The following is a 15,289-nucleotide window of genomic DNA, read 5'->3' as shown; positions in this document are numbered from 1 at the left end:
TGTTCTCTCTTATTTGTGGACTCTTGGTCCAGATTTTTACATGTGAGTATATATACTGGAGTAACCATGGAAACTAGGAAAGTAAAAGCAGGGAGTTGGGGAGAAAGAATTCTGGAGAGGGGGATAGTAGGACACAGGTGCTATGAAGGACAAAATGGGGAAAATGGAGGGAGTTTAATTGAGAAGGGGGAAGAAAGGGATGAGGAGGAGGTAGGGAGGAAGTACAGAGGGGGTAGGGAGGGCAATACAGAGGGTAAGGAAGGAGGAATAAATAACATAAGGGATGTTTGAAAAAGCCATAGGAAAATATACTCTTTCATATTTGCTCACACACACACACACCCACACACACACACGGCTGGACAGTTGTGAAACTTGGGAAGCCAGTTCAGAGCAAGAGTGAGGTCAAGACCGGTCCACACCTGGAAAATCTCATCCAGAGACTAGCAGTGTAGGCCTATTTTCCTCCTTCTTACTCTGGGCCTGTCTATCTAGGTATACCATGTATTCTGAACAACCTCTGACACACTTAGCCTGGTGGCCAAATTATGGGATTAACATTCTCTTTCCCTGTAAGGACATGTTTAGCATGCACCTGTAATTCCTCTTCATGCAAAGGAAGCATTCCCAGAACCTTGGCACCCGCCAGTAATGTACACTCACCCTGAAACCCTCTACCCACTCCTCAAGGTTAATATAGCCCTTGTTGCCACGAATAAAAGAAAACTATTTCACTGAAAATTGTCTCAGAGAAGGCTGTTCTTTTCAACATTCACCTTGGACCAAGGTCCTATGAAACCTAAGCGAAGCCCGGCTAAGCTTCACTCCTTCCAGTCCAGCCCTGTGTGCAATGGTACCTGGATACCCCAAGGGCAGAAGCAGACCCAGGCCAACACACACACAGACAGAATGAAGTTATTTCATTTAGGTCGATAATTATCCCTCAAGAGCTGTAGACTAACAAAACCCCAGTATTGCCCAGAGGAAACCTTCCTTGAGTTGTTGTTCAAGGGAGTCCAATAGACTCCCCGATGACATAGGCTATTAGCATTGTCCTTTGTTGCTTCTCAGAATTTGAAGGTAAGACCCTACTGCTGAAGACTCTGAATACTTTACACCGTACTTGGAGGAATCAAACTGGAACTGACCCTATCTAAGGACTAGTTCTCATGGTATCTGGTGATTCGCAAGCTACTGAGGGCAAAAAGCAATCAGTTGTCCTCCCCAGCTGTGAAGCCTATGAAATGCAATGACTCAGATGATATGATGTCTCCAAGACTACAACAGTCGTCCTTACCTATTCGGGATAATCATAGCCACATAATTGGACCTAATGCTCACTCAAGAGGTGGGAATCCATGCCAAGTACAGAGCCATCCTGCCACGGCTGGTGAGGCCACAAAAGAGAACCGACTGCTGCTACTTCTGTAAACTAATGAAATTCCTGCATACAATCTGTATATTTGTCTCTTCATTTACAGAACGTGTGACTCTCACCCCTCCTCAAAGAAGCTTCTTTTGCAGTGGAAGGAGACCATTACAGAAACCTACAATTAATCAAAATGCAGAGAACAACTAACCCAACCCAATAGATTATCCCCAATGCATCCTGGAACCACTAAGACCCAGGGATCATTGAGAAAGAAGGAATGGAAAGATTGTAAGTCCCAGAGGACTGGGATTTCTCCTCTAGTGTCTTCTGTATACAAAGGTAAAGCTGTACACAATAAGTCTTAACCAAATGTTGCCTAAACAAAGCATACTCAATGACATCTGTTGACATGTCAGCATTGATGGGGGAAATCCCACAAGGCCCAACTCCTAAAAGACAAGCTACAGACAACTGATGTTTCTGAGAGAGGGATCTGAATCAATCTTCTCCAGGCACAACCCCAAGTGGTAAGCTTGAACACATATACATGTGAGCAACACTAAATAGACTTAGTAGGCCATATTTATACATACATGTATACATGCATGTATAGACATATATCCACAATAATAATTAAACAAATAAAAAATCATAGTGTCAGGAGGACCTAGCAGATATTGGAGTGAGGGAGAAGACTGGAACTGAGGTAAATACGGTACTGACACATGACATTCTCTAAAAATAAAACATTACACATTAAAACTGTATAAACATCATGGGACTAAACAACTATTTTCTGAATGGATTTAAGTCACAGTCCACTAAACTAAATTAATATCTAACATTATTGTTGGGCTGAATCCTATGGTTAGACAAATCATAGAGCCTTCCAGTGGAAAAACAACTGCTAAAAATTATTCTTAAGGGGACATAGCATTTAACCTGACTCTTCCTTAAGAGTCTTCTTTATCATTATATCAATAGATCATTATTTCTCGCAGTCTTCAACTGTTTGCAGGAGACAGTGACTGGTACACAGACCCGCAACTGGCCAAAGTGCAGAGAAGAAAAGATTGCAGCTTAGCCCTACATGAGCCATTTGTACTGGATCTTTGTTGAAGAGAGTACAAAAGTTATCTGGGATGGGTGACAGTAAGGAAACATCATCCTATGGACACATCAGGGCAGCTACATCTATGAATTCAAAGCAGTTATGATAGCATACACAAGACCTGTACATGCTTAAGCCAGACAAAATTCTAACATGGGGAGGAGATGGACATAAAATTCCCCCACTGATAATTGATAACTGATAGCTATTGAAAATGGGAGAGTTGGCTTTAGGTATGGGAGTGAGGGGAAAGAGGATAACATTTGAAATATAAATACATAAAATATCCAAGAAAAATAAAATTTAAAAAAAAAGAGTGTAGGCCCTGGTAAGTCAACCAGGCTTCAGTGAAAAGGGACACAACCAAAAATATTTCGATAGCACAAATTGGTCTTTTTGATTAAAGAAAAAAGATACTAATTGGGAAGGAGAAATGGATTTAGGAGAAGTTAGGGGTAAAAATGATCAAATACACATACAAAACTGTAAAGGAAGATTAAAATAATAAATATTTACATGTTAAAAACAAAATTCCAAAAGATCTAAATAAAACTAAATTTAAAAATTAAATAAAACCAATAAAGGAAAGAGAAAAGTATTAATATCTTGAACTTTTGAGGTATCCATTCTATATACAGTCACCAAACCCAGACATTGCAGATGCCTAGAAGTGTATACTGACTGGAGCCTGATATATCGGTCTCCTGAGAGGCTCTGCCAGAGCCTGACAAATACGAGGTGATTGCTCACAGCCAACCATTGAGCTGAGAACATGGTTCCCAATGGAGGGTCAGAGAAAGGACTGAAGGAGGTGGGGGTTTTTGCAACCCCATAAGAAGAACAACAATATCAACCAACAAGACCCCTCCAGAGCTCCAAGGGACTAAACCACCAACCAAAGGGTACACATGAAGGGACCCATGGCTCCAGCGGCATGTGTAGCAGAGGATGGTCTTGTCAAGCATCAATGGGAGGAGAAGCCATTGGTCCTGTGAAGGCTTGATGCCCCGGTGTAGGGGAATGCCAGGGTAGGAGGTGTGAGGGAGTGGGCAGGTGGGTGGAGGAGCACCCTCAGAAACTCAGGGAAGGGGGAATGAGATAGGGGGTTTCTGGAGGGGAAACTGGGAAAGAGGATAACATTTGAAATGTAAATAAAGAAAATATTCAATAAAAGAAAAGAAAAAATAAATGTCAATTACATTTATGTTTGATAATTAGAGTATTATTCATTTCTGCTATTTTAATTGCCTTTTGTTTTCCTGTCTTATCAGTTTCTAATAGAGAATTACTGACTTAGTCCCGGCACTCTTGAGCACACCGCCTCAAGTTTAAGGCCAGTACAGATTACATAGTGAATTCTAAGCTAGTCAGGGAAACATAGTGAGGTCTTGTCTCAAGAATAATTTCAACGAAAGATTTGTCAAATTTTTTAACTTTTTTTTTTCTTTTTTCTTTTTTTCGGAGCTGGGGACCAAACCCAGGGCCTTGCGCTTGCTAGGCAAGCGCTCTACCACTGAGCTAAATCCCCAACCCCTGTCAAATTTTTAATATGCTGTGATTTTAGACTATTGTTTTAAAAATATTATAAAATTATCGTTCCTTGTTAAAAATTGCCTAGTTGGGAGTTGAAAAGATGTCTCAGGGAAGAAAGTGCACGCTGCGCAAATGTGAGGACCAAGCACGCAGGAGCAATAGCATTGTTTCTGTGGTAAGAATGAAGGTGGAGTGGGCTTGGGGATTTAGCTCAGTGGTAGAGTGCTTGCCTAGCAAGCGCAAGGCCCTTGGTTTGATCTTCAGCTCCAGAAAAGAAAAAAAAAAAAAAGAAAAACAAGAATGAAGGCAGAGGCAGGAGAATCCTAAAAACTCTGGGGCCAAATACTGGGTTTACACAGCAAATAACAACAAAAGAGACTCAAACAAGAAAGAAGATAAAGGTTGCTATCTAAGGTTGTCTTCTCATCTCCACGTGTGTGCTGTTGGGTGTGTGCATCCACATTCACATACATGAGTACATCTGCACTCATGCACAGACAAGTGTGTGTATACACCCAAATCATTGGGCATACACCACCATACATACACCTGGGCACACAAAGCAAATTGATTGCTTCTTCTCTACACAATGACTATGTTCATGTAAACATCTTCTGACAGGAATATACATTATTTGTCATCAAGAGAATCCTACCACTTTTTGCTTAGTATTTCCATTCTTTACCTTTTGTTGTTTAACTTTCAAACTGCTTGTGTTGTTTTATCTAAAATATAGCCCTTAAGGAAAGCACACCCCTAGAACTTGATCTTCCAAGTCTGACAATCACAAGGATAATGAAGTGTGCACTTCCTAAAAGACCATGCAAAAATGACCAGTCTAGCCTTTTAAATATTTTTTTAAAAAAATTTTAATAATAACTAGAATTCCTAAACAGCACAGATCTTATCAACAGGTAATGTATTTAAAAAGTACAACACCACTTGATAATAAAAATGTATGAACTAGTTATAAATGCAAGAAATGTTTAGCTCTAAACAGTATTGTAAGGAATTAAAAGAAGCCAAGAAGAAAAGAGAGTGCCATGGTACCATTCCTGTGTTTTTTAAGCAGGAAGCATGCTTCAGTGACAGAGGCCAGTACAGTGTTGTGTCAGGGAGCTGAAGGGATTCATGGGGCGCCGCAAAGGCCATTTATTTTAATTGCGATTGTGCTCATGCAAAAGAATACAATGATCCAAGTTAATGTGTGTCCAAAAACTTGCTCATTTTACTTTATTGGAATTGTATTTCAGTGAAAGAAAACATGACCGGAAGCTCCACTACCTCTATTTCCTGTTTTCCAATTACGTCAGTAGAAGGCTAAGCCAGCCCGAGTGGTTTGAGGCAGCCAGCGATCTGTTTCAGTCTCCTGCTGATCCCCTTTCTGTTGGTGGGGACCTCTCAGGCACCTTCCTTTTGCTGCCTCTCTCCATGGGACCGGTAGGAACACAGCAATCTTCTCTACACAGATTTCTGCTTTACCAGGAAGTAGCACATAGCTGTGTCTTGAAGATAATTAGCTTTCAAATAAACAGGAGTTGGTTCCAACATACCACCTACCTCTAAAGAACCCAAAGCCTGGATAATTAAGGTCGGGGCGTCTCAGTGGTAGAATTCTTGCCATACATGTGGGAGATGCAAGGTTTGATCTCTGCATTAAAATAAAAGGTTTAAAAAAAAAGGAACCAGAGAGTAACCCATTGAGTGAAAGACGTAGTTACTGGAATCATACAAAGGACAATGACACCAAGTCCAATGATGACAAAAATGGAAGAGAAAGCTGCAGAAACAAGGACATCCGCAATTTGTTATTGACAAGACCATTAAGGCTTAATTCCAAAATTTTGCACAATTCACATCTGCATTATGTAACTTACTTTCTGTATCTGCATGATTTCATACACACCCATTTATCTATTATCCTGAGAGGGAGATCAAGGAAAGATATATAACTTCATTTTTTTTTTCTTCATGAAGAACCTGGTGTTTTGGGGGCTGGAGAGATGGCTCAGTGGTTTAAGAGCACCGACTGCTCTTCCTGAGGTCCTGAGTTCAAATCCCAGCAACCACATGGTGGCTCACAACCATCTGTAATGAGACCTGATGCCCTCTTCTGGTGTGTCTGAAGACAGCTACAGTGTACTCATATACAATAAAATAAAATCTTTAAAAAAAAAAAAAAAAAAAAAGAACCTGGTGTTTTGATCAAAAGCCATAGCAAGGCTACCTCTTCTATTTTGTTCCCTGTTAATAGCACAAAAAGGACCTATAGCTATATTGCTTCCTGTTCTAGAAAGGTTTCAGGCACTGAGGGATGTCATAGCCAATATTGATCACCCACTTGATAGCTCTAGATGGACCAGGAGTCAAACCACTGGTCATAGCTGTGAAGGAGTTCCTATTGTGTTAATTGAGCAATAAAAGCCATAATGAATTAGGGTGATACCATTCTGTGGGCTGAGGTCCTAGACGTTACAAAAAGACAAAAGAGATCTGAGCATCCCCATTTATCTGTCTCCTTCCCGATTATGGATCCGATGGGACCAGCTGCCTCAAAGTCCTGCTGCTAGGCCTATCCCAGATTGATGAGTCATGAGGCCACTTCTTTCTGTGAGTTGCATTAGTCATATTTTCACCCAGCAATAAGAAAGGAAATTAGTACAAAACTGTTCTTGTGGATATCTGGCTGGGGTGGCACTTATGCTGGCCTGTCAGAGCTGGCCTAGGTACGAGAACATTGCAGTTGAAAGAAAATTATAAGCCAACCCAGCTCTCAGCAGGATCTGGCTATGGTCCTACAAAAAAAGAGACATATGGGGACAATAGATTAGTTGGATCAGGATAGAGGTTCGAGTTGCACATTTAGTCAGGAAAGAGTATAGTGTAGGGGAAAGATGTCAAATAGGATCGGAAAGGTCACTGAAGATTTGCTGAAGCTTCTAAGGAAGTGAAATAATAAGAAGCATGTGCCACAGAACACATGATATATTGTAACTTTACTATTACATGGACATTAATATTACAGTGCATTTATGATTATCATAAAAATGGATATGTGGTGAATGGGCGACAAAGAGAGAAAGCAGTAAGATTAGCCAAACTTGTTCAGGAGATTTTCCACTAAAGGGGGAAAGCAAAACGCAACCAAAGTGCACATTTCTCAGAGAGAGCGAGCCACGCTTTATTAAAGAGAGAAATAAAGACTTAATGAGAACAAGCAATCCATGTGGAAAAGTGTTTAAGAGGGATACCTCTCAAAGGCAGGAGGGTCGGATGAGGTCAAGAGCAAAGTCGATCCGTGAGCATCGTAACCCAGAAGGATAGCTTTAAGCATGTGGGGGAGAGTGGAAGGACATGAGAGAAGGGGCTGGGGGAGGGGAATACAAAGAGGGCATCCACACGCACCTTGGCCTTTCAGTCGCTTGCTGTGAAGGATGCTGATTAATAGGATAAACCAAACAAGAGAGAACTAGATGTTCTGGAAAGAATAGGAAGGCCACTTGAGAACTGAAATCTCGTCCTTGAAAAGATAAGAAGGTGCTAGCCAGAGAGCTAGCTCGGTAAGGGCATCTGAAATATCAACGGTCAGAAATGAATTTTGTTCATTGCTTATAATAGAATTAATTAACAACAACGACAGCGTTAATTTAAAAAGTAGACATTTTAATAAATATCAATTCACATAGCCAGTCACACATATGTTGGTATCTTTTACTCATTGTTTCATCTGATTATTGATTTTCTTGATGTTGCGTTGTCTGAATCCCTTACATATTTGGGGAATTAACCCCTCACTGGATGCCTGGTTGGCAAGGCTCTTTTCTATTCTTCGGGTTGTCTCTTTTACTCTGTGGATCACTGGCTTCACCATGTGGAAGTTGTAGTCCTAGCCTGTTGTAATTCTGCTCATGTAGTTTTAACTTCTCTGCTGTGGTTGGCCATCATAGCCAACAGGACCCTCCCTCAGGCCAGTCGCATGCAGGCTCTCCTCTAGGCTGTTCTTTAGTAGTTTTACTGTTCAAGTAAACCTGTTTTAAGTTTGGCTTTATATATGCCGTAACGTTAGGGTTCATCCCACCGCATGTAGATAGTTTTCTGTCATTTATTGAATGGATTATCCTTTTTCTCTGTTGTGGTATTTTTTTTTACACCAAAATTTGTTACAACAGACATACAGTATAATTCTTGGGCTTTCTGTCCTGTTCCATTAGTCAATGCGTCTGAGTTAGTGTGAGTAACACGATGCTTTGATTACTACAATTTTATATTTTATTTTTTCCTTTATTAAAAATGAATTTTTCAGACGATATATTTGAAAATAAGTTTCATGATGGTTTTAGATTTGTTATTTCTGCTCATGATTTCTTTAGTTATTTGCGTTTAGAGATTCCATATATTTTTAGGATTTAAAAATGTTTTCTATATAAACCATCATTAATATATATATATATGTATATATGTATATATTCAGATAAAACCATGGTTAGTACACAATAACTGCTAGTTTTTACATTCTAATTTGTACCAGTAGTTTTATTAAATTTGTTCATTATTAGTTCTATAGTTTCTATATAAACATTATCTCAAGAGGTTATTTTTACATATAAAATTGGGTCATTTGCTGAAACAGTTAATCATTTCCATTTTTATTTCAAAGGCTTTTATATCTTTTTCTTGACCACTGGATTTGGCTAGGACTACCAGTCCTGTACTGAGTGGAAATTATAAACATGAGCAACTCGTCCTCTCTTTCCTGATTAAAAATTGCATCTTACAATTGCATTGTAGAATACCAAATTAAATAAGAACCGTTGTCACCTCCCTAGATTTTCTATCAGGTGACCCTCAGGCTGATATATTTGCCCTTGGGGTAGAATTGCCTCATTGGGAAGTCTAATAAAACGAGCTGTGCCAGACACTGGACTGCTCAGGGACCATGATTCTAGCCACCACAGCAATCAACTGCGTGCTCGTGTGGAATGTTTCACGTGACATACAAGAGGCAAAATAAGTCCCAGGAAAAACACAGTAAGGGTCTAAATCTAGGCAGAAATAATAAATATTAAGGAGAGATGATTCCAATAGTCCCTTGAATAAAATTGAAATGTTTGTTGGAGAGGTTGCTGAAGAAACTGAAGAGGGCCCAAGTTCTTGTGTTTGGGGATTAAATATGGAAAACAGAAACTTTCACTAATGTTGGTCACCCTCATTACACCTTTCTTCATTTTAAATCTGCAAATCTGTTTCGTGCACTCTCCCATTTCCTCTCTGTCTCTGTCTCTGGGTCTGTCTATCTATCTCTCTGTCTCTGTCCCTGACACTCTATCTCTGTCTTTCTTTCTGTCTGTCTCTGTCTCTCTGTCTCTGTCTCTCTCTCTCTCTTTCTCTTTCTCTCTCTCTCTCTCTCTCTCTCACACACACACACACACACACACACACACACACACACACACAACACACCTCAACATAAGACAGAAATAGTATCAAGAACAACATCTTGGACCTTCCCCTCGAGGCTTAAAGAACATGATGTAAGGAGGAGGTGGAAATGTGTAGGGACCAGCATTTGAGAGAACTGGGCTAAAACAGTATCTACGATACAAGGCAGAATACATGTAGAGAACATGCACACATTCAATGAGACATTCTCAGCAGTTGTGATTGACTACAAAAGACCTGCACAAGACGAAGCTGTCAACATTCCAGCACTGAGGGGAAGGAGTTCATTAGCTCCCCCATCCCTTGCTGAGGAACTGTGGATAGTTGCAAGTCGCTAGAAGAGACTCAGTTTTCTGTGGATGTGTGGGGTGTGTGGTCTCTAGTAAGATGACAGCGCTTCAGTGGATGGATGCACACACACTCACATTCACATACAGAGACAGAGAAACAGAGACAGAGTATTAATTAGACTCAGAGGGCTATAAAAATAATGTGTGTGAAGTTGGGGTGGGAATGTAAGGGGGTATTTGGGAGGCATTGGTGTAATGACTGGGTAAATATGATCAAGATAAATCACAAATGTGAATGACATTCTTAAAGAATCAAAGCATGTACAATGTGTTATTTTCAGTAGTTAAGTCATAATAAACCTAGTTTTTAATCCAGGGAAAGATCAATTATAGATTTATAATGAGACCGACCATTTCAGAAGTTGTCAACATTTTAAGATTCAGCAAACTTTTTGAATTAAGGGACAGGGTGAAAAGCTATGTGAAATGTTCTTGATGGATACCGAACATTCATGTGAGGCCTCCATTTGTCATTTCCAGGCAGGATTATCGCTTGCATATAACATCAGTTTGCATTGTGGGTTCGCATGGGACGTTTTACAGTAATTGCCACTTAAAAGACCAAGCAGAGGCCATTCCACCAGAGGGGTAACCAAAGCTCGCAGAGGTCATTCGCATTTCCAGATTAACTGGTCCCTCGAACAGTGGCAGATAATTACCCAGATAATGACGCACACTCCGGTATGATGAGATAGCCTATCCTTTCCCTTCTGAAACACATTCAACACCATGAGCACTAAGGCAGTGAGACCAAGTTCATGGACCGCTCAGACAAGGTGCGATGAGAGCCGCATCCAACTCCATCGCACGTCATAGATGGAACCCAACTGAGATAGGCTAGCAAACTTTTTCCCTGTGATTCGGTGGTTCTCAATGATCCTAATGCTGCAACCGTTTAACGCAGTTCCTCCTGCTGTGGTGGCCTCCAACCATAAATTCATCTTCATTGCTACTTCATAACTGTAACTTTGTTACTGTTATGAATCATAATGCAAATATCGGGTGTGTGGGATCTCTGGTATGGAACCCCAACAGGATCGTGACTCCTAGGTTGTCCTAACTAATAAAAGACCAGGAAGCTAAGAGCACAATCAAAGTCAATCCACCTAAATGGACACGAATGACATAGCGGGGACTTCTGATTCCCTCGCAAACTGGAACTACAGTACTGGCAGCATGGTCTCATCAGATGACAAGATAGCACTGCTTTCCCTTATAGATTTTCTGAAACTAATGGGAACCCCTAAGACATTTCAGAAATAACGCAGCCTCGTACTTCCAAGTACAGGTAATAGAATCCGAGTTCACACCATTTAAGAATCTGGGGAATATATTTGAAATTTATTCTTCTAATTCCTAGTCCAGTGCTTCATTCCACTATAATAACTTCTCATTCCCAAAGAAGATGTGATAAAGAGGGAAAGGAAGGGGAGGAAGAAGAGGGAGAGGAGGAGCTGAACAACAAAGAGGAGAAAGACAAGACAAGAAGAAAAAAGGAGGAAGAGGCTGATATATTTTTTAAAAAAGAAAGGAAAGAGAAATTATTTCAAGACAAAGGTGGTACAAATAATTTTCTACTAAGTAAATAAAATACATTTATTAGAACATGATTTTCTAACTATACTTTATCCACGAATAATTTTAGAACTCAAAGAGACTTACTTTTGGATTGAATAGTAACAGATCACAGATATCTGTTACTTGTTCTTCTGTTAGATGCAAAACAACAACCACGAAAAGACCTTGGCTATCCAGGGAAGAGTTGAGAAGAGAAAACATGTGTGAATGCTAGGAAACAGAAAAGTGATGTGTATTATGTGTGCACGTGAGGCGTACATATGCATGTGCACATATGCATGTATATATGTTTGTGTGTCTGTGTCTTTATATGTATATACGTTTGTATATGTTGTGTGTATGCATGTGTAGATCATGAAAGTGGAGAGTAAGCCGTGAGACAGAAAGATCTTATGGGACTTGGGGCATCAAAAGAGAGGGTAATGGAATATACAACATACCAGCAGACACCGGAAGGAGGGAAGAAGGGAAGGGAGGAGGGTAGGGGAAGGCAGTGATGAAGAGGCAAAGATGAAAGATTTATGAAAATGCACATGAGGCAAATGGTTGGAACTAGAAAATATCATCCTGAGTGAGGTAACCCAATCACAGAAAAACACACATGGTATGCACTCATTGATAAGTGGATATTAGCCCAAATGCTTGAATTACCCTAGATGCCTAGAACACATGAAACTCAAGATGGATGATCAAAATGTGAATGCTTCACTCCTTCTTTAAAAGGGGGACAAGAATACCCTTGGCAGGGAAGAGAGAGGCAAAGATTAAAACAGAGACTGAAGGGACACCCATTCAGAGCCTGCCCCACATGTGGCCCATGCATATACAGCCACCCAATTAGACAAGATGGATGAAGCAAAGAAGTGCAGGCAGACAGGAGCCAGATGTAGATCTCTCCTGAGAGACACAGCCAGAATACAGCAAATACAGAGGCGAATGCCAGCAGCAAACCACTGAACTGAGGACAGGACCCCCGTTGAAGGAATCAGAGAAGGAACTGGAAAGCTTGAAGGGGCTCGAGACCCCATATGTACAACAGTGCCAACCAACCAGAGCTTCCAGGGACTAAGCCACTACCTAAAGACTATACATGGACTGACCCTGGACTCTGACCTCATAGGTAGCACTGAATATCCTAGTAAGATCACCAGTGTAAGGGGAAGCCCTGGGTCCTGCTAAGACTGAACCCCCAGTGAACGTGATTGTTGGGGGGAGGGCGGCAATGGGGGGAGGATGAGGAGGGTAAACCGGGAAAGGGAATAACACTCGAAATGTAAATAAGAAATACTCAAGTTAATAAAAAAAGAAAGAAAGAAATATGACTTGTAAACAAAATAAAAAAAATATTGTTATTGAAAATGCACATGAAACCCAGCATTTCATTTGCTAAATCCAAGACTATCCTTGAAGAAAACTGGGTAGGTGAGCTCTACGTGGACCTCAAATGCCTTTCTCTAGCCATGTGAACGAAAGCGGAGCACCAGCCCAGATGAGAAAACTGCAGATCAGCTAGCTGAGGAAAGAATGGCCAGCAGCACGGACAGTCCTAACAGGATGTGGAGGAAGGTTTGAAGGAAGGGCATGCTCTGCACCAGCGGGAGGATGCTGCGTACCTCACCGACAGGACACTGCTCCACACCAACATGTGGAACTCGGAAAACAGTGTATCACTTCTCTTGACTCGTCCTAGACACCAAACTACACAACACCAGCTAGAATTGGCTTATATTTTCCTTGCTTCACTAAAAAGGAGCAAAGCAATATTAAAAAATGTTGAACTTGTAACCTCGTCCTAAAAGATTGTGTCATGTTTATAGGAAACTAAGCATATTTGATATAACTATGTCAAATCCCACTGTTGTTCAGGGTCAGATATTTTCTGACAGAATAAGTAAGAAAAAAATTTTTGTAAGATTTTTAGAAAACTATCATTGCTCACAAAAGGGACATTAACATAGTGATTGGAATGGTGTCTCTTTAGGAACTAGAACATATACCCTTATAATTAAGAGGACACCATAATGAAAGGAAAGCTGAGAGCAGTGGATTCCAAATATGAGGACTCTGATAAATATTGGTAGATTATAAATGGACTTAGTGGATAATATATACATGTGTTCATACATATATATATATGTATATATATCAATAATAACTAAAGAAGATATCTTGAATTTGGGAAGAGGGAACTTGCAGGAACAAAGGGAGGAATGAGAATGATACAGTACTCATAAATGAAATTCTCAAGGAAAAATATTTACAAAGCAAACGTAAAATCAGAAGCAGGCAAATATAGGTATGTAAGTATAATATGCAAAGTAACCAATAAATTTGAAAAATAAGACAACTGAACTTGAAAATTCATAGAAAAACAGATTCCCTGGATTGAGGTAAAGTGATTAAAGGTTTAAAGGCATATCAGAGGACAACCCTAAGGATGCTATGATTAAAGAAAGAACTTTAAGGGAAAATGTAAACAGATACTTGCAATAAGATACAGTTTAAAGAAAGAATGGAATTTGTGTGTATGTACACATGTGTGTATGCATGCTTGTTTGTGCATTTTTATGCATGCTTATGCCTGTGTATGTATGCTGTGTGTGCAGGAGTGTGTGTGTGTGTGTGTGTGTGTGTGTGTGTGCTCCTTTTGTGTGCACAGGTGTGTACATCAGTGAGGAGGGCAAAGAAGGATGTCATAACTCCATCACTCTCTGTTCTCTTAAGGCAAGGTCTCTCACTGAACCCAAAACTCACTGATCTTTGATGTTCTGTTGGCTGCACAGCAAGTACCAGGGACCTTTCTTTTTTGTTCCTATGACCTCTGGTATAGCGCTGGGGTATAGTCATGAGTGGCCATGCTTGGTTTCTATATAGGTACTGAAGATCAAAACTCAGGTCCTCAGGATGGTACAGCAAGTGAACCACACCCCCTTCACTAGAATGGAATCATCAAACCAAAGGAATCCTTAAATTAAAAGGTCGTATTGAAAAGCACCTAAATAGAGACATATCTCATGACTGCTAGAGAAGGTAAAAATTAATGGGAAAATAACTCTGGTAGGGAAAATATAGCTTCTAATGGGAAGAAAAACACAGGAAAATGTTGACTGCCTTATTTTGTCCTGTGTTACACGTCTGAGAATATTTTAGGGTAAAATACCTGTGCACCAACAAAGTTGTCTTTCTTGGCTAAGAGGAAAACGTGACACAGCCACAGCTGAGGAAATGCATCACCAACCTGTGTGTCACAGGAAAGCAATCTGAGCACATTTAGTTTAACTGAAGACAGAGTAAAGGGGAGAATTACAGCAAAAAACGTTAGGGATGCATATAGTCCAGATATACCACAGGGTAAATGCAAATCGTTGTCAATATAACTACGTCACGGGAGGAAAAATGTTTCCCAGAACCTTGTATAAAATGACGAACTACATTGACCTGATTGACTGATCTCGGCTGTTTGAAGTGCTCAGGATCATACCCAGGACTGCCAGCAGCACGCCAAGTAAGCTTTGAACTACATCCCGGCTTACATATATGTGAGAAAGTTGTTGGGTAAGTAAATAATTATTACTTTATCTCACATCGTCTTTGCTAATAGCTATTGTTTCATTCGTGACACTCATAATTTCTCTTTAAGATAAAAAAAATAAGGACAAAATAATATACATAACTATAATATCAATAATTAGGAAAAAAAACAAGAGAAGAAAAAAATTGGTTGTTAAAAGGCTTAAGACTAACCAAAAAAAGAAATGAGGAAAAACAGTCAGGACTAAAAGTAGAAGCAATCAAAAAAATATTACCAGACAAGAAACCAGATATACCAACCAGTAATATTAAATTGTGAATTGTTTGATTCACATTAACTAACAAAAGCACCAAATTAGATCATAATGCAAGAGA

This window comes from Rattus rattus, chromosome 5 (assembly GCF_011064425.1).
Source record: "Rattus rattus isolate New Zealand chromosome 5, Rrattus_CSIRO_v1, whole genome shotgun sequence".
NCBI classification, from domain to species: domain Eukaryota; kingdom Metazoa; phylum Chordata; class Mammalia; order Rodentia; family Muridae; genus Rattus; species Rattus rattus.
The sequence above is the reverse complement of the archived record's forward strand: the minus strand, read 5'-3'. Positions refer to the sequence as shown.